At 39.2% G+C, this 21,580-nt stretch overlaps 1 long non-coding RNA gene across 1 annotated transcript; it reads right to left on the bottom strand.

Annotated features, from left to right (window-relative positions):
- Window positions 1-16,400: 16,400 nt before the first annotated feature.
- On the bottom strand, window positions 16,401-19,513 carry LOC149920080 (uncharacterized). Its single transcript, XR_016464872.1, has 3 exons — window positions 19,454-19,513; window positions 18,984-19,035; window positions 16,401-17,327 (listed from the first exon to the last, which is right to left on the bottom strand). It is a non-coding gene; the product is annotated as an uncharacterized LOC149920080 (long non-coding RNA).
- Window positions 19,514-21,580: the final 2,067 nt, after the last annotated feature.

A 21,580-nucleotide genomic window follows, 5' to 3' on the forward strand; every position in this document is an offset into this window, starting at 1 on the left:
CAGGTGGTTGGAGAGAGCAATATTTTCATCTCTGAGCGTCCTCTTTCTCCAGACAAAACAGTCTCAGCTCTCTCAGCCACTCCTAATAAAACTTGTGCTCTAGATCCCTCACAGCTTCACTGCCCTTCTCTGAACACACTCCAGGACCTCAATATCTTCCTCTTAGTGAGTGGGCAATAATTTCCCATTATCCACAGTGCTAATATTCTAGATTCATACTAAAACAGACATTCTCTTGGAAAACTCAATGAGCTATAATCTCTATACCATGCAGAATAAGGAAAAATAACATTAGGTTTTTTTTCATGCAAGAAAAAATGCTCCAAACCCATCATTCTGCCTCCAGAGCAATGCATTTTTCTCTTTTCTTAATTCACTGGAATGGTGCTACTTTAAAACTATGCTTTCGTAGCCCCCTGCAAATATGACAATATAAGTTCCCAAAACAGCTCTTCGACTATTTTTCCTCCATCCTTTCTCTCTCCTACTGTTCATGATGTGTTCTGTCCAGGTGATGACTGAAGATTCTTGCATTGGCCAAGGAATGGCAACTACAAGGAAAACGGGAAAAAAAGAAGTGCCCATTCTAACTTCTCTTCCTAGGGAACATTTAGTTATAGAACCACAGAATCATTAAAATTTGAAAATAACTTTAAGATCTTCTAGTCCAACTACCAGCCCATCAACACCATGCCCACTAACCACATCTTTGAGTGCCACATCCACATGGTTCTTGAAACTCCAGGTGTGGAAATTCCACGACCTTTCTGGACAGCTGTTCCAGTGCCTCACCACTCTTTCTGAGAAGATTTTTTTCCTAATATCCAACTTGAAAATTATGGTTCAAAGGCATATTAGCAGATACATATCAGGTACTGAACACAGGCATAAATTTCAGTAAAACTATTCATTCCAGAAATCAGCATAGGCAGGCAGCTGATTTTTAACCAGGGTTCAGGATGAGATTTTCAGCTGAACTCTGCTCTGCCACTCCACGTATTTAGCCATGTCTGCATGAGCTTACATGAGCACTAGTGCAGACATTTTCTTAGCCTATATACTGTGATAATAGTACTCTAGATTTGTAAAACTATTTCCTATTGCTCCAGATGACAGAATTTCCAGAATAATTATTCCAGGATAGATTAAACATTTGAGAAATTCTGTTGATTTTATGTAGGTGAAACGGTTGGGGAGAGTCAAGCTAGTAATTGCATAAAGAATCACTTAGGTTGTCCAACTGCAGGGAGATTCTTATTGCCCAGAAAACATAAAAAGATTCAAACAAGGCTTTCAGCTCTCACCAAAATAGTCATGGTAACATGTAACAGAAGTAGTTTTACTTGTAGCTGTACTGTGAGATAGCACATAAATGGTGTTTAAAATTTTCCTATTCAGCAGTTTCTACAGAGATCTGAATTTCCATCTTCATTTTACGGGAAGATCAGGGGATGGCTAGCATTTGCCCAGTGGCCTAATGATGAAGAGAAAGGTGAGAACTGCTGGGTTACAAATGTCCCATTCTAGAAGAAGAGAAATAAATAATTGAGATAAGCAGGACGATATGGGGACTGAACTGCAAGGACAGGGAGAACATCAGGTTGAATGCCGTTGCCTGTATGCAGCATTTCTGTAGCATCCAGAGTTGCTGAGGACATAGTTTTTAATTGCCCTTACAAATTTTCTCCTGTTAGACCCCTGTCTCTAATAAACAACACCAAGAAAGTTCTGGGCAGCCTGCTAATGCCAGCCATCTTGTATGGGATACTGATGCAGTATTTGTGTCCATATCACAACATTGCTTTGCAGATGACCCCACTTGCTAAAGAGGAGTCCAATTCTTTGTAACAGGCATGCTATCAGTACCCCTTTTCTGGCCTCTTATTTCCAAACACTGTTTTAGACTTTCCTTGCTGTCCTTTTGAACTGTGGCCTTAGCTCCAGGGGTTGCTACCACATCTGCATTTGCTTTGATATACCAGCATCCACACCCTACTGACTATGACCTAGATAGAACTGAATCAACAATTCTCAGAACCCTAGCAATTCCAAAATAGCCTAGTTTCAAAGCATTTGGGAATTTACTACTGTATGTTATATAATAATAGTAATAATAATAATAATAATAACAGTACAGATTTTCTTGGAAACAGTTGACAGTTGTGTACTGTTATTCATGAATCCATGATTTCTTTTTTTCTTTTCTTTTCTTTTCTTTTTTTTTTTTCTTTTTCTTTTCCAATTGGTACTCAAAATTGAACACCTTGAAATAAGAAGACTCTTGAAAAGCAAACCCTGATGGTTCAAGGACTGGTATTAGCCTTCTGAAGATCCTTTCGGAGATTTGACTTTTGATAAGGATGTTGTCCTCAAACTCCTTAATTGTCCAGTGTCCTAATGTTGAAAAGATAAGAGCTACTCCACAGAAGTGACTCTTTCTGGAGGAAAAGACTGAAAGAAGGAAAAGGAAAATGAAAGAGAAAGACCTGGGCTGCAAAATGGCTATTTTCAAAATTTGCCGTTATGTTTTTGAGAAGCTCAGAAAAACAGGGAAAAGAGAAACTGAGCAAATTAACTGCTCTTTTATTTTGAATAATGGTAGTTTATTTATTTATTTATTTATTTCCTTAAAGAATAAAAAGACTTGATAGAATGGATGCACACATCTGTATATCTTACTTCCACATATTAGATACAAAGTGAACCTGATGCCCCACTGATCTTCAAGCAGCTGGTAACACCCTTGAGTAAAACAGCCATGGAACAGATCCAGAATATGCATTATTTATTATCCACAAGAGACTGTAAATGGCAGCATATACATCCTCCAAGAGAGCTGTACTGCATAAAGACTTGAATAGTTCTCAAAACATTTTTCTTTTTTTTCTTTCCCCTCACCTTTCAGGACTTTTGTATTTGAACAAATTCAGAAAATAGTAAACTGCCTGCAATTCCCTGCAAATTCAAAAGATTTGTTATAATGATTTCATTTAAGAGCTGACACACCTCTACTGGAAACGGTCCACTTGTAAGATGAAAACTATTGAAAAATGGAATTTGTTTGCAGTTTGTGCATAGTTGAGGGTTTTGATCCTGAAAATATTGTGTTTTCTGATCAGATGTTTGACTTGACTTCTCTTTACTCATTCCCTGCACTTACTGACATTTTTTTTTCATTGTAAAAATGAGAGAAAAACATTGTATCTGTGTTTTATCTACAGAAAAAAATAATATAAAGGTAGGTGTGAATATGTACTCTCTACTTTTTTTTTTGATTGCTAATTGCTAATCCACTTATACTATAATCTTTTCATAAAACAGAATCAAAATATCTAAAACCTGATATATGAAAGAAAATTAACTTCTGCAGGCTTAAAGTACTAGCATGCCTGAGGGTGAGGAAAAAGATATGGAATGGGTGATTTAAGGGATAAGAAAGGTTTCTTTCTGGATAATTTATTTAATATGAGCTGTTTATTCTTTCTCCTTTTATCATACGTCACTTCCCAGAACTATTTGATGCAGTGAAGTAGTTGGGATTTTTAATTTCATGAATAATTCACAGCTCATTGCAGTGAATTCAGAAAGCCATAACACCTTATCATACATTCATACCAGTGTGCAACGCGGAAGGGGGTACTGTTTTGTTTCTAGAAAGTGTTGTGAAATCTTGGAGAGCAAGTGTAGTTTAGCTGAATATTAATAAAACTTCTTACGTGCTTATAAGCATTTTCTTGCTTGTGATCTGTATAACCCACAGGTAAACATCCTTTTTAACCACAGCACCCACTCCAAAGCTACTTCATGGCTCCTGCCCAGGGTTTCTTCACCTGTGATTCATTTCAATGGCATTTCATCCATTTTCTTGAAAACTTTATCTTTAGAGCACCAAATAGTCAGGTACTAGAATAGTTGAAGTAGATCTTGTGGATCTCATCTGAAGAAAAAAAAAAATCTATACTGAAAAGAAGATTGCTCTAATCTCTCCTTGTAGACATGATACCCAGGTAAGAAGATAGCGTAAATCAGAAGAGCAAATGACCTCCAAGTAAGCCAAAGATTTAGGAATCAGATTCATTCAGAGCAGGACAGGCAGCAATGTCACAAAGGATGTGTAAAATGAAAACTTATCAAATGCAGCTACTGAATAAAGAGAGAACCCTAAAAATGGGCACCCTCACAATACTTACTTATCTGATATCTTGGACAGCTTCCAGGCTTGGGAAGTAAAAATGCATTAACTCAGAGCAACTCCAAACTGATGGCTTCAGGGAGCACAGATGGGGCTTATCCTCATGTGTTGTGACAGATCAGTTTCCCACCGCAGACAACTTGCTAAGTTCACAGTAGGTCTCAGAAGTCTGAAAGTGAGAGAGTCAGCATTCACTGTTCAAAGAAGGTCTTTTTTTTTAACTGCATATAGAGGAAGAAACATCTTTCTGTCCTCCTGCCACCGTACCTGCAAATCAGGGTCAGTGGGAAAAGTACAGAGGCCAAGTTCTCGGTGTTTTACTGAATCACATACAACTCAGCAAAAGGATGATCAAATGTAAAATGCTAGCATTTAATGATCTTTTGCACTGGATGCTAAAGCAAAATACAAAACAATTAAGATTTTAGTCCAGGATATCTAATTAAATACCTGAGACTATCAGTACAAAGTCTCAGAACCTCCTGTTTACCCTTAACTCATTGACACTCATCCTCTGACTGTTTCCAATACAATCCCTTGCGTTTGAGAGTACTTAGAACAGTTTCAATATGGCATGATTTTAATACAAGGAAATAAAGAAAGCTAACATAATTATTTGCCACTCATGACTACAAATAAGTTAAGCATTATTTGGACTATTAAATATCCATATTGGTGGGTAAATTTGTAGTGAGCTTCAAGATCTGTGCAAACTAGTTGATAGTTGATTGGGAGGTAGGTCACATTTTCAGTCAAGAAAAAAAACAGCTTGCTTCAGAAACTTAGAAACGCTAGAAAAAAAATGTACCTACAGCAAAGAACAGCAAAACTGTTCTTTGTAGCTTACAAGATTGACTCAGATTGGCAGGCAGTTGAACTATTATTCATTTGAAAATAAAGAATTAGAAACCCATGTAACCAGATGTGGTTTGGGATGAAAAAGAGAGAGAATTTGGTTTGATAGGCAGGTGAGGGAGTGCCTATCTGCTCCTGACTCTAAGAAGTTAAATAAGCCCCTAGAATAGCATTCACAGCAGGTTTTCTCTGTGCCTAAGACAGTGATAATGATGAGAATAATACTTTTCCCTGGTAGGGCTCCACTTAGAACACAGCGTTCTGTTCTTGTCAATTCAGATTAAACAAGACATTGTGAGATTTGAGAAGTATAGAGAGAACGTGCAGTCAACTATGAAGATGAAATTGTACAAAAACAAGTAAACATGTGTCAAAGAGGCTCAGGAGAAGCTAAATAGGTAACATATTGAACACGTGTACAATAAATCTGACAGATGTGATGATACAGTTTCCGTAGCCATGTGTAAATATACTTCTGTATAACAGCATGCTATAAGTATCATAGATAGAAATTTAATAAAAATACATATCTAAGGCTGCCCAAATGCCTAATATCATTTTGCAGTGAATTATTAAACGAACTATTCAGACAAACACACTTATGATTTTTATTTCTCAGATACACATTACATATTTGCCCCATGAAAGCATCAGGGAACATTTCCACCAGGAGCTTGACAGTTTCCAAGAACAGTTCCATGGAAATATACATTTTTCCTTGTTTAGGAAATAATTTTAAAACCATTTCGCTGTCAATCTCTAGTCTCTTTCATGTACTTCAGAGTGAAGGCTTGAAATGCATTCAAGCTGAGTTGCTCTGCTGTCTTTTGTTATTCTTAAGAAAAAAATTGTCATAAAAGAATCTGGGAAATTTTGATCTCACGAGTACTGCACTGAGTTGACGAGGATTGCGATGGAGTTCATCAGCTTTGGATGGACTGAAGAGTCCATTTCAATGGAGCTTTTTATTGTAGGTCTTCCATATAGTCAAATAGCGAAGCTTTTCATAGAGCAATGGAACACTGGCAATTGCTATAAGATTTTTGCTTGCAAGCAAGATTGCTGTACTCAGATATAACAGACAGTTCCCCAGTGCAGAGGGTGAGCTGAAGTATTTCCACTCCTTCATCTGAAGTACTACGTGAAGTTCTGGGCACCACAACATAGGAAGACATAAAGCTATCAGAAAATTTCCAAAGGAAGGAAATGAAGATGAGGAAGGGATTAGAAGGCAATGAGGAGAAGCTGCAGTCCTTTGGTTTTTATGGACCAGAGAAGAGCAAACTGAGGAGAGGTCTCATGGCAACCTACAGCTCCTCATGAGGGGAGCAGAGGAGCAGTGCTGAGCTCTCAGAATCATTGAATGATTTGAGTCGGAAGGAGCCCTTAAAGGCCATCTAGTCCAACCCCCTTGCAATGAACTGAGATACCTACAGCTCAATCCTGGTGCTCAGAGCCCTATCCAATCTGACCTTGAATGTCTCCGAGGACAGGGCACCCACCTCCTCTCTGGGCAACCTGTGCCAGTGCCTCTCCACCTTTGCCATAAAAAAATTGTTTTCTTATATACAGTCTAAGTCTCCCATCTTTTAGTTTAAACATAATAATACTGTTTGATTAGCTATCCAAGGGAAAGGTACTCTGCTTTTTCCTGCAGGTGTTTTATATGTTTACTTTTAGTAAAACAAACAAATAAACAAACAAAGCCAAAACCAAACAGAATATTTATTCCATTTGAAGTATATTAAGATTGCAAACTTAATCCAAAGACTGAGAAAGACCAGAACTAACACTGCTTGTGCCATATTTTTAGTTACAGGATCACATATCATCCTTTACAGTGTCCTTTTATAAGTCAAGGTGGACATCATCTATGGATAAACCAGGATGTGTAGGGACTGAGTTATGGTGCCATTAGTATCTGAGTGTGGATCTGAGTGCAAAGAAAAATACATTTATTTGAAACACTTGCTCTGGGAGCTTAAGAGTGTTCCATGAGGAAGATTAAAGGGGAAAGATGAATCCAACAATGTACAGTAGGTGTCTTTACTTAACAGCTGACATTCCTATATTTGAATTTCATTAATAGTGTATGTTTCATCTTTACCTACAAACTGCCTCCCTAACCATCATTAGCTGTCTCATTTCCTGAGTCACTCCAGCAATTGTTCCTATGGAGTGGTTTTAGGAGGATATCCTAGTATGCGCAACAGCAAATATCCCTTAAGATACTCATTGAGAAGACCTCAATCCAAAACTGCTCATTTCTCTTAATTGGACTGTTCTACCTAACGGACTCAGAAAACTTTACCATAGAATTGCATGTATGAAGGACAGTTTCATTTAATTTGAAACTCAATGCTTAGCTACAGGAGCTACGTTCAGCTTGTAAATGTGTTTTTAAATTAAGAGAATGACAAATTAAAAGAAGACCCAGAAAGAACATACAAACTCATTTCTGTTTTCTATCCCTTTTTATCCAGCCAGCTGTATTCATAACTACAGCTGGTACAGAGCCCTAATAAATGCTGCTGAAGAGAAATGTATCTATTTTAGTGGAGTAGCTTGTGTGATTTCTCATAAATGCTTTACAATAATGACAGCCACAGCTCGGAAGCTATCATGCTCTTTTTCCCTGGAGAGAAATATGTGAACCATACTTAGTGTTTAACCTTTTCTGAGAGAGCAAATGAAGCAGGAATCAGGCATAATCAAGAACCAGAGGGGGGCTGGGGGGGGACACTATAAAATCAAACATGTTTTTCAAAAATGCCATTCAAATATTTTATTCTGGTTTGTTTCAAGAAGTCCTTTTTCTGTGGTTAGGGGTTTTATTTTGGAGAGAAGGAAGCTAGCTGTAAAAATAATTTATGACAGATCCAAAAAAATAAAGCTTTTCCACATTCATTTCCATATTGACCAGACAGTAACCTCACTCAAGTGAATCAAGGACCTCTTTTACAGAGGTCTGTTCCCCGCATGAGGCAAAGTGAGAATATCAGTTTGTATAAATGCACATAGTCCACCTGCATTTGTTCACGGTGCTGCAGCGCACTGGGGATTAGCTTGAGCATTTGGCCTAGCAAAAAGGAAGTTTTTGGTAGGTCTTGCAACTGATTTCACTGCACGCAAGAAGAATCCTCTCATAAGTATGCAAAATATGCACACTCAAATTTTTAGAAAGAGCTCAGTCCCTAAATAAATGACCCCAGATTCATTTGCAGTATATTGTGGTACACTATGTTACCAGTGGTTCGGCTTTAATGTGAAAGAGCACTTATGAGTTCCTAATCTGAATACAGATCCTTTATTAACTCACTGCTGAGCGAGATCCTTTGTCTGCAGTGTAGTGTTGCTGCGGCAGCCGGAGCTACACGAAAGACCTTTGTGCTATAATGGCTACTGCTAGTGTGTTTTACCCTCTCAAAAATCAGAGCTATTGTCATACATTTAGCATGTTACAAATACGCATCTCACATCTAATTTGACATCAAAATTGTTGTAGTCGTCGTACTGGGGGATATTTTTTTCTTAAGTGCTAGGGAGGTAAATGAGAACATAATTACATTGTCAAAGTCAATAATAGCAAGCAGCCTCTGTCAGGTCTTGCTGCGCTCAGCACTGTTTCACAGGAACTGCTGGGGAGCTCTTCCGCCACCAATCCATTTGGCTCCATTTAAGAACTGAGTACAGGAAGGCAGTTATTGTACAAGATTAGTTTCCTGTATGCTGCAAATTGGCAGTAGCAGAAAAATACAGGATGAACTTATTAGCTTGCAAGGTCAGCTAATAAAAAGAAAACTATGCAGCTTGGACTGTTGTTTATTTTAAGTCGGATCACTTATTAGGCTTCATACAAAATTTAAATTAGTTAACTCCTGCATTTCCAGCCTGCAAAATCTGCACAGGGAAAACACAGTAAAAGTTTTAATACAAAACCTAGACTGGATGTTCCTATTCAATGAATTTAGCAGGGTTAGAAGATTTCTCTTTAAAAAAAAAAACAATACTATATTAAACACACAGATCTTGAGCTGTGCAGGCAGTTGCATCAGCTATGTTTTGTCATGATTGTAGGAAGAACATGATGATAAAGATGCACCTGTCATATTTCATGTGTGCAATGAGCACTAGTATTAAGTTTTATATGTGAGAGAGAATGCTGTTGTTAATGAGACTGAGATTTGGTCTAAAAAAGGTCTTTAAATTGAAGTTCAAGGAAAAAATAATAATAATTTGGAGAGAGAAGATTTTAAGATGATAGTAACATTGTGATATTCTCGAGGAACAATATATGATGTAAATTTAACTTACTGGTGCCCTTCCTTTACACAGACCTTAAATGGACTGTGATAAAACAGTACTACCACTTCAGAAAAATGTAACTACACTTCAAACAGTAGATAATTGGGGTCAGTTCGGTCTGAACTTTCTCCAGAATCTGAATACACACACACACACACACACACACTCATAGATGAGGAAACCTGGACAAAAAGAGGGATTTAAAATCTGTTGCAATATCTTGACAATGAACTTATGCCAGATTAGTAGTCAGAAATTCCAAGTACTTAAATAAATTTAACTGGATTTTTTTAAGCTCCTAAATATGTTAGGTAGTCATAGTAGTTAAGTGCCCAACTTACTTTGAAGCACTTTGGAGCATATGAAGCACCCATTCTCATCATTTGTTTCCTAGGGGAAAGATTTAGACTGGAACCTTTATGCACACTAATGCAAACACTTTTTGGCAGCAGTCTTGCCCAGCTCATCTAACTTGTGCTCCCCACTAGGGCATTGTTTTGTCTGATCTTAGGACTAGAGGACAAAATAATTTAAATTTTCCATGTAGCCAAAAAAAATAAAAATAAAAAAGATGAGCAAGTGTAAAGCTGGGGATGCAAGCAGGAACTTAATACATAAATGGTGGAGAGACAGGATCAGAACCATCAAGACAGTCAACTGCCAACTCAACATCTGCTAACAACAGAATAGTTGTTAGAGATGCTGGTTTGTGCAGACCAGTTTTGTGGTGTCCAGACACTGCCAGCTTTTTAAATTTAAGGTCATAAAAAGACTGTTTACAGATCTAAAACATTGACTGGTAGGTGTCTTAATGGCATGAGATCAAATTTTGATATGCCTGGTGATCTTGCCCAACCAATCTTGGATCAGATAATTATTCTGAAATGTTTCCTGAAGCACTGCGTGTGCAAGATCAAACAGCCAAAGTCAGTCTTCAGATGTGTTTTATATGCCTCCTTCTAAACAGCAACACCTAAATGGTTCATCATCTTCCTCAGAAGCTCACTGCTCAGCTATTTTAAGTAATCAAGTAAGGGTAAGCAGTGCTAAAATAAAGAATACAGTGAGCAGATCAGAGTACTAAATGAAAGCAATAGGTAGAGGGGGTTACCATGGTTGGTATAACCTTCATTGCTGGAAGAAACTGAGTCTTCCTCATTTTGGGGTCCTACATCTCAGCAAGATGTTATAACAGGTCTTAGAGCTCACTGATTCATCTTTGGGATTGGAAATCCAGGCTTCAATGTAGCCAAGGAAGTAAAACCTAAGGCAAAGCAGGGAAAGATGAGGTTGAATTTCAGGGGAAAGTGTAAAACTGGGATCCCACCCTATTTTCTGAATATTATCAACAAAATAATACAGAAAAACAAAACATTTTCCTGGGAGTAGTAGAAACCATTTCTCAACCTGGCTGAGGAAAGTTGAGACTTCAGTGTTTTACATTGCTGTCTGCTCTCCTGCTTGGTGTCTATCCATAGGAAAACAGCCTCCTGGAATGCAGGAAGATAAAGGCACAAAATTATCTGTCCTTTTTAAATACACTCCTTCTGGGCTAACTTGCCACAGCATGATGAAGGCACAAACTTCTTCTGACATAAATATGCAGCTGTCCAGCCAGATGAAGAAGGGCTTCTGCATGCATAGGCTTAGGAGCATATCTTGATTGTACCCTTATCTCATAACCAAAGCTTGCCTTGTATTGATATGAACCAGCACTGAGGGAAAGGAGCCCAGGTGGGAAACATTACCCTGTGAAAGGTCTAAACAACCAGGGAAATAGGACTTTGATGTGAGCTGTGGTGCAGCCACGCAAGTAAATCAGGGTTCACCCTTAGGAACCCCACCAGCCCTCCAGAGACACTCCTTGTTTGCCACTGCTGAGGTGGGGAGATGTTTGCACACAGGAGCTCTCACCTACCCTTCCTATTGAGCCAGGCCCAGGGTAGAATTCAGCACGTTCCCCTTCCCCACAGCCTGCCCACTCCCACGCAAGACGAGGGTGAGGTTATTTTCTATCTGTCTGGTTTAGGCTGGGGAGCCTGCAATGCAAATAACTGCAGGCAGTGAGAGAGTAAACAAGGAGCTGTTCCCAGCCCTGCTCATTCATTTCCTATTTAAGCGTCATCAGATTAAAATTATCAGGAGGAGGGGCAAGAACCCAGAGTTTCCCTTCTCCCTAGGGAGCATCTTCATGGCTATAATCTCAGATGCCTTCTTGTTTATTAATCTCTCTCATCAGCCGTTATGCTCCTGGACTGCCTGAACCCCAGAGCCCCAGCCAGGCTTGGTACACCTTTCACATCCACCCTGTGTGATTTAGTTGCAAAGACTTAGCCCAGCAGTTTCAGATTTGCTGATCTCCTGCGGCAAATGAATCAGAGGCAGAGTAAAATGTGAATCTGTGAAAATAAGTCACCTAAAATGCAGTTTTCTGAAATGTCTCAAGCCACCTCTAAAACAGGCAAGGAAGACAAATGCAAACTCTTCTGAGAATAAGGAGTGTAATGTACAGAATCAGATAGGGGGGCTAGAGCAATTTGCAGTGCATAAGACTTCAGTGCTCAGCCTCTATTATCAGCAGTCAGCAGAGGCAAGTGCTGTGCCCTTAGCATTATCATGCTGTGAAACTAGAGATTAAGTGTAATGGTGTCAGAACCAAACACTGACCCAGGGTTTCAAACTGTTCTGCAGACCAAAAGCACCATCCAACCAGAGTTTCTCGTGGGGAGTTAGCAACTGCCTTAATTCAGCTTCTAAAGACTGCAGTCTGCAGCAGAATGTAGCTATTCCAAGTCTTATCTAGGCAAAAACGATAAGAGGAAAGTGCTCTTTGGTGGCACATAGTGACAATAATTCAGATGCAAATTCATGATTGATTTAAGAGTGTTCAGCAGTGCTGATTCATACTACCTGATGATCTGTTTGTGCTTCCTGAGATATCCACTGTCTTCTGGAAGATCTTCAATGAGTCATAATGTGTCAAGAAAGTTTCATTGGAAGAGATTTTTTGGGTAGATGAAGTAGATTTGGGGCCCTGGTATGAGAAGGTAGTCAAGGAGTCAGAGAAGACTTCTATTTTGGGAGAAATACTGGAGAATGTTTTTCGAGTGCTGGTTTTGAGCCAGAAAGCTTTCCTTGCATTCCTAGTCCTACTCACTGAGGTTCCCCATTAAAATAAATGCAAACACACATTCATGTCCACCAGATCAGTGTGGCTGAAGGCAGGATACTGCCCTGAAATGTAGGAGGGCAGGTGCTCTGCCTGCTGCTCTCCATCTCCCAAGGTGGGAGCTTTGGCAAAGGATGGGAGTGAGTGAGGGGGCCCTTCCTTCATCCATTTTCTCTCAGAGGGAAGTGATGTTTCATCTTAAAACCTTCTCTCAAGGGCCCACTAAAAAATATAGAGTTTTAATCAATTTAATCTGTGTAAGGCTTAGCAATGTAGCCAAGCTGGTACACTGCAGGAAGTGAGGTAGGTCTCCTTATGCCACAATATGCAACAAAGCATTTCCCTGTTTGGATGAGAAGAGTCATTAAGTCTGCCTCCTTTGGAGGGGAGAGTCACAAAAGACTTATTCTTAGCTGGTCTCCAGGATGGTCAAGTAATTGTAAACAAGGCATGACATGATGCTGAGCAAGTAAGATAGGTAAGAATGGATTTGTATTCACCTGGATGAAGAATGCAAACAGCTTCCTTTCTGCTGCTTTGTTATTTTGGTCCTTACAACTAAAGTAAATGGAAACAAAGCTCTGGGGGAACAAGACTTTGATGCAGTTTTTAATTCTCACACAACCTGCATTTTGAATTATAAACCAAATCCAAGTTTTATCAATCTCTGCCCCATAGTCTTTCTGAGATTGTTCACATTCCTTTGCCAGCTAGTTTAATTAGAATTGTAAGGCTTTCATGTTCAAAGTGTCCACTTTGAACTGACGGGGTCAGGAGAGTTCAGAGAAAAGCATGAAAAACTCAAAAGTCTAAAACAAGAACAAGACCCAAGCCTTATCCCAGCTGCACAAATGCTGAGCAAGTTTAGATCTGAAGGCAGAGATTGCATTTTGAGTTTGCAAGCAGCAGGGAAAGTTATGCTTTTCACACCGTGGGGTATCTCCACATGTTGTAAAGCTGATCAACCTCCTTTCCACAAATCCTGAGTCAACAGAGCTGCTTCAGAGGCATGTCTGGAAAAGAGAATATAGCCACTTTTCTTGCTGGCTTAGTCCACCACTAAGCTGAATATTAACATCTGAAGGATTTTCTTGGGGTATATATATTTAGGGGGAGCATGTAAATATAGGGTCATGCCTGATGTGTGTTTAAGAAATATTAGTATCAACTTTCTGTTCTTTGTAGCCATAGTTGTCACATTTCTTATGAAGAAAATATATATGGATAAAACATAAAAAGTATGAGAAAGCATTAAAAAACAACATATAAATGCAAAATTAACTTTTGCGGTGTAGTACCTGCTCAGTAACCTGCTTGCAATACATACCCAAATTGTGACAAATTGAATGTCTGGTTTTGAAATTCCTTGTGTTTATAAAGTAATAAGGTGCGTGATAAACTTGGGTGACAGCATTCTAGTAGTATCCAAAGAATACAATGTAAAGATTTATTCCTACCCACTAGTGCAGAAACACAGAGCTAAATGAATAAAAGGATGAATACACACACCATAAAAAACATTCTTCCCTCCAGGCGAGATTAGATGTCTGGTTAAACTGTTCTGCATAAAGTCCATCATGCATAGCTGTACACACACTGCATACAAAGAAAACAGTCTCCCTGCTCAGGCAGAGGGCCTTACGCATGGGATCCTAGTCACCACTCAAGATCATAGAGTCACAGAATCTTAGAATGGTTTGGGTTGGAAGGGTCCTAAAGATCATCTGGCCCAAATCCCTTGCCTTGAGCAGGGACGCCTGCCATTAGACCTGGTTGACCAGGGCTCCATCCAGCCTGGCCCTGAATGTCTCGAGGGATGGGGCATCCACAATATGTATGGGCAACCTGTTCCAGAGCCTCACCACTCTCATCGTGAAGTATTCCTTCCTTATATCTAATCTAAATCTACCCTATTTTAGTTTAAAATGATCATCTCTTGTCTATCATTACATACCCTATAAATAAACCTCTCTCTGTCTTTCTTATGAGCCTCCTTTAAGAATTGAAAGGCTGCAATAAAGTCTCCCCAGAGCCAGACAGGCTCAGAAGAATTTTGCCCATTCCTTATCAGCCAGTCTGTCAATTAGAAGTGGATGTATCTCATTTTCACCCCAGACCAAAGTACATGAAGCAAAGTACAAAGTACCATTGGAAGACAGAGACCAGTCAGCATATGCTTTTCTCTTAACATGGATGCAAGTCTTATATTGCAAGAGCTACATCCCAGAGCTGAGGTCAAAGCAAATTTAGCAATGATCATTGTGCTTATACAGAGGTTTTTTGTCTTTTTCTGGCAAAGCTGTCTTAGTCAAATATAACACTTCTAAGATGGATTTTTATGCAGCTGAAGTCCACAGAGTTACCTGGTTTAAGAACAGAGAATAGCCATGTTAAGGTCATCTTTCTAGAAATGGAGAACACCCAGAAACCTGCAGTATATCTACTGTCATTCCAGTTTTCCTGATGAAGGAGCACATAAATTCTCCCAGATCATGAGAAGGAGGATGGTCAGAGGAATGCATCTTTTGGCCCTGGAAAAAAAACACAACAGCCAAAACAAAATGTTCAAGGCAAAAAAAATGAATGGCAAAGGAAAGATAGTAATTGAAGGAGGTAACTAGGAATATTTAGAACAGAAGTAAACTGTTAGGAGGTAGAAAACCTCTTGTCACAGTCTGGAATAGTCATGCAAGAGCAGTAAAAGGGACAAAGAAAAGATGAAAATGGGGAATGGGAGAAAGGACTGTGTTTTTTTCTCTTTAGATCTATTATCTTCCTCTTCTTCCCTGTGCCCATCCTCCTCTTTCTTTCTTTTTCTTTCTTCTTTTTTTTTTTTCCCCCCAATACATTGTTCTGTGGATGTTATGGTACAGATGTAAATTTAAATAAAAAATGAAATCAAAACAGGATTCCATTAATGTTAAAACAGGGCTATTCTGCTCTTTGGATGACTGTACTGCAAGTTAGGCCCTAAAAATACTATAGAGAGCAGTGGCTGATGCTCACATACACGAACTGATTGATGGAAGCTTTGAGGAGTCTTTTGTAGGTATTTGTGCATGAGAACAGACACATAAGAGAGACAAAGAGCAGGAATGTGTTGCTATTAGATACCTCACTCTGTCCCAATGAATCCAATGCATGAAGGTAGCACTGCAGAAGGCATGCTGTGTTATTTCTCTGGCACAATTGTTTTGGTCCTCTTATCAGAGCATATGTTAATAGCTTTACGCTACTTACTCGGGAGAGCTGGAAATTGCTATGAATTTCAAAGCTCCATCAGGTAGAAAGTAGGAATGGTAGATGTCCCAGAAATACCCTGCTGAGAGATTTAGCTTCTGACTACATTTTTACCTTCAGGTTTTCTTTCCAGGCACTTGTTCTTTTCTCTCAACCTCCAGACACACCTATTTCAGCAACATCTCACAGTGCAGGAAAAATATTCTAGTCATATTTGCTTGTATTAATTAGCTGGGAGTACACTGTTCTTCTGAAATAACATCAAATTAGTAGAGCAGAATAGCATATTAGTCTGAAAAATGCTGAAGGAAGCTGTTCAGCATCTGCAGTAAAGCTTCTTATAAGCTCGCTCTGTAAATCCCAGAAAAGAAAAAAGTGATTTGTACAGTATTTCACCTCTTTATTCCTCAATAACAGAATGCTGTATTTATATTATTAAAGCCTTAGAATTACAAAATATGTACCACAAAATATCAGTAAATACAATTAAACACTGCACACTTGCATGAGAGCTGTTTCTCAGAAAATTCATATAATAATGTCAGCTGCAATGGCGTATTTCTTTCTGCCTTTTATTTTCAGCATTTCATGCTTCTTGATCACCCACTGCAGAAATGATGCCCAGGAGAAAAAGGAAAAATAAAAAGCTTCTTCAGAAAGTGCTGAATTTGTGAGATGTTATAACTCCTCTGAGAGATTTCATGGACATATGTTTAGACACATAGTACAGGCTAACAATGTCAGTTGATGCAATATGGATAAAAAATAGTTAATGATCACATTTCTGCAAGGTTTCCAGAAAAACTTGGAGGCAAATGAATACTGCAAGAGCATTATCTGTGATGGTGGGAGCTGGAACACCCTTACATTCAGCTTCATTGCACTGATTACTTTTCAGGGTGCAGTAGACTTCTTTAGATCAAGAAAATGGGACTTTTAAGTAGATCGCAGTCTCTGTTCCCATAGTTGTCCTTCACAATCTCCTGGTTGGCTTTGCTTTTGAGAGCACAAGAAAAAAAAAATATTTCCATCTTGTTGAGAGGTAAAAAATGAGATGAAGTGACATCTTTGCTGAGGTCGTGTTATTTTAATGGAAAGCTTCTTTGACCAGAGTCTGCAGCGGGAGCAATTAGTCTTGCTTTTAGGAAGTGCCTATATAAACTGAACTCTACGGGGGCCAGATCAAGACAGCTGTTGCTTTGATTTGTTGTCCATACTGAGGAAGTATCCATATCATTTGACATACTACTTGCGAGAACGTAAATTCCATAGGAAATGCAACAGCAGAGTAATGAGTATTAAGAGAAAATAAAGGGTTCTCAGGCATGCTCTCAGGTAAATCTGCATATGATAATTGATCTTTACCAACACAAAGATGTGCACTCTCCATGCTCAGAGGCATAAATTCAATCCACTATACCACTGCATTTTGGAGGCTTCATGTAATTCTAAGCCTTGTCCCTGAGAAATCTGTGGCCTAGAAGAACTTCACATGAGGGATGCATGGGCAGTCAAGGGTTGGGTCAGTAGCTCTGAGAGGAATTAAATTGCCTGCAACCTTTCAGCCTGGGAAGGAGAGGAGAGAAAAAAATACATCAGAAGCCTTAAGGGACAAAAGTGACATTGAGAACTGAACAGAAAATTTTATGGTACAAAAGCAATTGTTTATTTAAAACAAGTGAGTTTCATTTTTAATTCTTTTTTTTTTCCATGTGGCAAATAATTAAACGATGGGAGTTTTGGCTGCTGCAGAGTGGTAGAAAGCCAAAAACATATGCAGATTTAAAGCTGACTGTGCAGACTCGCAGAAGAAAATCTATTGTGAGCTACTAAGAGGCAAGGTATCGCCTCTGTGCCAGGTGGACCCTAGCCCACAGCTACTGAAAAGTGTACTTAAGGAGCATTCATTATACTCTGCTTGCTCACAGCAAAGCAAGGGAAAGAGCATGGGGAGCAGCCATAGAACTGCACCATGAGTAGAGTGGAAGTTTGATGAGAGTTTGAGGCTTTGCAGTGGGAGGAAGAGCTTGTATATAGCATTTTATTAGTGAATCCCTATCTGGGTGTTGGAGAACTCACTTTATTGAATTGGTATATTTTCACCCAGTACTGTTCCTGCTATAACTGAACAGTAGGATGAATCTTAAGAATATGTAATTTATCACCAAAATGTAGGTTAATTTAGGTCCACTTAACTAATATCTTCATTAGTTACTCCTGCAAAAATGAAAGGATGATCATGCCCCACTGTGATAGCACTCTTCTCAACTCGTCTGTTGTAAATAATTTTAAGATTTACTATGTTTATTAGTATTGAAAGTAGCTTCATGCAAGTGCAAAATAACTAAGAAAGGATTTTAGAACTTTAGAAAAGAGCATGTAGTTTACGTTGTCCAAATAAACATTTTGAAAGATTTCACATAATTAATGGCTTAGTAGTTTCCATGTTCAGCTCAATTACCTCTGAAATTAAAAAGTATCAGAAAACAGCCAAGAAAATAAGTTCTGGTTATTTCTACTTTGTTTGCATTTTATTTATGTAGATCAGCTGCAAAACAGTGTTAATGCTATTCATCTTTAATGAACCTTTGTACTGAGTACAGGAAGTTTATGAAGACTAAACCCTGTGAATAATGCTGAACTTCCTAACTAAATCAGCACAGTAGGACTAAAATGCTTTATTGGATCTTATTCACAAGGGGGTTTATACTATACCACTGATGTCTTCCATTCCACTTAATCACTTTTATGAACATGAGCTGAGCCTTTACCACAAATTGCCACCAGAAAGCTTAGCAGTCTAAATGATACTTCACTGAAACTTCAGGAAATCTCTTTGTTTTTGAGGAAACATACTAAATCACAGCAACCTAACCCCCTTGGGTTTCCTTTTGACTTTAAAGGTTTTATGTCCATTCTTCTTTGCTAGGATCACATGCATGAATAGAGATGTTATCAAAAATTATCTGTCATTCTTCTGTACTGCCAAAACCTGCAGTGCCTTTAGGTAACTCAGTCAGTGCAAGATATTTATTCACTTTTCCTTAGGGAAAGAAGTTGAACAATAAGTTTTGGTAACCTATGTGACTTTATATTGGAAATATAATTTCATTTTTTTCATATTGTATGGACATCGTTGCGGCACTTGTCACTGTTGCAAGTGTCAATAGTGATCTCCTAGTTTATGACAGTAATTGGGTCTTTAAAGTACTTTTCACTTACCCAAGCACTTCTTTCCATCAGTAGCAACTCAAACCTTCTGTGAGGAGGGGATCTGAGAAAGTAGACAGTACACTTTATCTTTACTAGGGAATTACACGTGCCATGGCTCTGAATCCAATTGATCTGCTTCTGATTATGTTCTCAGTACTCTTTGTCTTCAGAAGAGCTTGCCTACACCCAGCCCATTTGTAATGCTGATCCTGGCACCACAAAGCTCTCAGGCTCTTTCCGGGAAACTGAAGAGAACTAGTTGATTTTGAATTAGAGAATGACCTCTAAAATCAGTCCAACTGTAAATCCATCCCCACCAAACCATGTCCCTCAGTGCCACATCCACACATTTGTTGGACACCTGGGTAGTTTGTTCCAATGCCTCACCATTCTTTCTGAAAAGAACTTTTTCCAAATCTCTAACCTGAACTTCTTCTGGAGTAACTTGAGGCATTAAGTTTTATCCTAGTGCTAGTTACCTGGGAGAAGAGATAGATTGGTCTCCAAGCCAGATGCAGGCCAGGAAGCACCCTAGGAATTCACCAGAACAATCGGGCTTTATCCTGTTCATAAAGACACAGCTTCTGGTTGTTCTGAGCTTCTACTTCAGTTCTCTGTGAGGGACCATGGTACTTGACTGGGGCATTTGATAATGAAGATCATGCAGCACTCAAATGCAATATTAAGGAGAGGCAGTAGGGACTACGAGGTATCAAAACATAAGACATTTCCTCCCTGTTGACAATAGATGAAATGAGCCTTACAAAACTATTTGATATCAGAAATATTGTCTGCTGTGGTCTTCTTGGTACTAAAGTGAAAAGTATCAACACATCACTTGCACAAGGGTGCAAAGGAATGTATTTCTAAGGGGATACCATGCATTCAGGTCACAAAGGTAATATTTCATGCAGTGCAACATTAAAGAGGTTTAATTCCTTGTTAAAGAGCAAGAAGAAAAAAATGTGGACACCATCATGAAGAGAACCTTCTTTACAAAAGTATGCATTTCAATCAGCTTTTTGAAGTCATCCTCTTCAAAAAACACTGAAAGTGTCTTCTGACAATAGCAAAACTGTTCCTGTATTAATTGATGACAGCACAAAAGAAAGTAATCAGAAGTCCCATGAAGCCATTCATTTGAACTGTTCCACTTGTAGCAAGACATTCATTCCCACTGTGCTAAAACTACTTCAGAAAAGTGTATAAACTATGTGAACTACAGACAGTAATACCCTCATCTGCCACAGCATTACCAAGTAACAGACAATTTTGATACCATTTAGACTGCCCATTCAAATTACTTTCATCAGAGTGAGCACCGGTGATCAATACCAAATATGTAATACTTCTCCCACCTGCTTTGCACCAACAGGAAAGACTGGAATTAATTCGCCATACGATGTTCTCTTGCCACTGGATTTATTTAGTTACAAATGTACATTATTGGTTCTCCAGAATTTTAAACATTTGATTTCCATATTCCCCTGATTTTACGGTGCAATAGCTGGTGAAATCTGTAAGAAGCAACCTGCGTAAGGGTGTAAGATAGCACCTGTTCCCACACCTTCGTGTCTGCTTTGTGTGCACAGAGAGTAGCATGCTCTTTCCATTTATTTATTTATTTTTTGATTGTAATCCCATTACCTTTTCTACTGATCAGGGCAGTCTGAGTCTGCCCAGCTGATTAGCTATTATTATGTCAAAATACTTTGTAATCCCCTCTGATCTCTTCTTAGCAGCAGTGCCAGGGCAGTGATACACTTGTTTGAATAAGCTCAAACATGCAATCGTAGGAATGATGCAGTGAACTTATCAGTTTTCAACTCTGATTTATTTACTACCACAATCACAGGCTGGTTTAGGAAACAGTATCTTCTGCTTCTGACTTTTCACAGGTCCAAGACACACCAGGAGGCTGCTCCAGAGCTACCTGGTGTACAGGAGAGGGGATATATATCTTCTGTGGACTCTGGTCACCAGCTGCCCTCGTATCCCACACCCCCATATTTCCTTTCATAGAATCATAGAATCACAAGGTTGGAAAAGACCTACAAAATCATCTAGTCCAAACCGTCCTCCCATTACCCTTGCTACCACAAGCCACTAAACCAGATCTCGCAGCTCCTCATCCAGATGCCTCTTGAACGCTGCCAGGGACGGCGACTCCACCACCTCCCTGGGCAGCCATTCCAGTGCCTGACCACTCTCTGAGAGAAAAAGTTCTTCCTCATGTCTAATCTAAACCTCCTCTGGTACAGCTTGTGGCCATTTCCTTGGGTTCTCTTTGTTGCCTGGGACAAGAGGCCAAACCCCTCCTCATCACAACCTCCCTTCAGGAAGCTGTACAGTGAGGTCTCCCCTGAGCCTCCTCTTCTCCAGGCTAAACAATCCCAGCTCCTTCAGCTGTTCCTCATAAGACTTGTGCTCTAGACCACTCACCTTGGTTTTCCTTGGTTATCAATGCACTGAGGGATGCTACTCACCCATGTCTTCCTTTGGCACACAGCACCATGATTCTGCTTTTGGACACAGAATGCGGGAAACAAGCTCTGAATTCCTTAGTCCTCAGTATTTACATTTCCTGTGTTTCTGTGTCTTACAAT

Source organism: Phasianus colchicus, chromosome 1 (genome assembly GCF_987193195.1).
Source record: "Phasianus colchicus chromosome 1, bPhaCol1.hap1.1, whole genome shotgun sequence".
NCBI lineage: Eukaryota > Metazoa > Chordata > Aves > Galliformes > Phasianidae > Phasianus > Phasianus colchicus.